The sequence below is a fragment of the Callithrix jacchus genome, chromosome 11 (genome assembly GCF_049354715.1).
Source record: "Callithrix jacchus isolate 240 chromosome 11, calJac240_pri, whole genome shotgun sequence".
Taxonomy (NCBI): Eukaryota; Metazoa; Chordata; class Mammalia; order Primates; family Cebidae; genus Callithrix; species Callithrix jacchus.
The window spans coordinates 55,119,152-55,120,897 of record NC_133512.1 but is presented as its reverse complement, the minus strand read 5'-3'; the positions used below and the strand labels follow the sequence as shown (position 1 = coordinate 55,120,897).

Genomic DNA, 1,746 nt, shown 5'->3' with positions numbered 1-1,746 from the left:
AATAACTGTGTTTTCTCTGATTTAAAGAGTGAAATATGGATATGGGTGACCCGAGGAGGTTATATGAGTGTACTCATGAGTTTTGTTAATTTGCTAAAGTGTATATAATAGATACTTCTTCTTTTTTTTTTTTGAGATGGCGTTTCACTCTTGTTACCCAGGCTGGAGTGCAATAGTGTGACCTCGGCTCACCGCAACCTCCGCCTCCTGGGTTCAGGCAATACTCCTGCCTCGGCCTCCTGAGTAGCTGGGATTACAAGCACGCACCACCATGCCCAGCTAATTTTTTGTATTTTTAGTAGAGACGGGGTTTCACCATGTTGACCAGGATGGTATCGATCTCTTGACCTCGTGATCCGCCTGCCACGGCCTCCCAAAGTGCTGGGATTACAGGCCACCGTGCCCAGCAATAGATACTTCTTTACCCACTTCCAGTTTTATCTATGAAATAGAAATCAGCTACTTTGAAAGTTAGAATTTACATAAATAATCAAAGACTATACTAAAGCAATAGTAGCAGAAAAGTATGACTATGAATGTAAGGTAATGAAAATATTTTCCATCTTAAACTAAAAGGTTTGGTTCTTCTAGAATGTGAAAATGAATTGTGTAAGACAAATCTTGAATAGATATAGAAAGTTGTAAGTATGCAGAAAACAATTTATTTGCCTCACTGCCAATAAAGAGTTGGAAAAGACGCAATAAAATATATTTGAAAATGTTGGCAACATTTCCTCCATTTTGACGAGTTTATTTGTAAGATTGTTTTTGAAATAGGGCAGGCCAGGAGACAGAGGCTGCAGTGAACTATAAGCATGCCACTGCACTCCAGCCTGGGTGACCAAACAGGACCCTGCTTCAAAAAAATACAACAGAAATAGGGATAGGGTGTTCAGTTAGGCAGCACATATGCTAACATTGGAATGATACAAGAAGATTAGCATGACCTCTGAACAAGGATGACTCACAGAATCATGATACATTCCATTAAAAAAAAAAAGGGCAAGGAGCTAAGAAATCCTTTCCTGGTAACTATTATATTAATGTAAAACTAGAATTTGATTTTCTATGTATTAAAATAATAGTTTGTCTCACACTGTTTGTGAGACAAAGGGAAGTAAAAGTTCATTCCTTTACATTCTATCTGGTCTGACAACATAGAAATTCCATATCTCATCAAAACAGTTTTCTGTATTTTGTGCTGATTTTTTTTCAAGCCCTTGATTATTAAGCAGCAAAAACTTAACATTCCTCATTTGCTGCAAAGGTAAGACTCCTTTCTTTTGTGTCATCATGATCTCATTATTTAAAATATTGTATTGTCATTTTGATCAATAGATACTGAATTTATTGTTTCTCAGTCACATCTGACCCTGTATTAATAGGTGATCTAAAGTACTACAGTAACTTGGTTTTGCTTTCCCAGAATCACATCCTAGATTCAGAAAAATTAAAATGTCAGGATTTTCTTCACACATAAAACCATCTTTAAAATTTCCCATAAGACCACTAGAAAATCATGAAGATTTTTTTCTTTTGCTTTATAAAGCAGAGAAGTACCAAATAATTGTTTTCTTGACATTTTTTTCTTAGCTCATCACTATTGTAAGAATTGATCAAATGAGTAGTAGAGGGGGATACAAGATGGGGCGGTAAGAACAACTCAGGATTGCAGCTCTCAGTGAACATGCAGAGGGAGAGTCAAAGCCGCATTTCCAGACGGATCTTCATTGCCCACAGAACGGG

General features: G+C 36.8%; 1 non-coding gene across 1 annotated transcript; it reads left to right on the top strand.

Moving 5' to 3' along the window:
* Positions 1-888: 888 nt before the first annotated feature.
* On the top strand, positions 889-994 carry LOC118143939 (U6 spliceosomal RNA). Its single transcript, XR_004728423.1, has one exon. It is a non-coding gene; the product is annotated as a U6 spliceosomal RNA (small nuclear RNA).
* Positions 995-1,746: the final 752 nt, after the last annotated feature.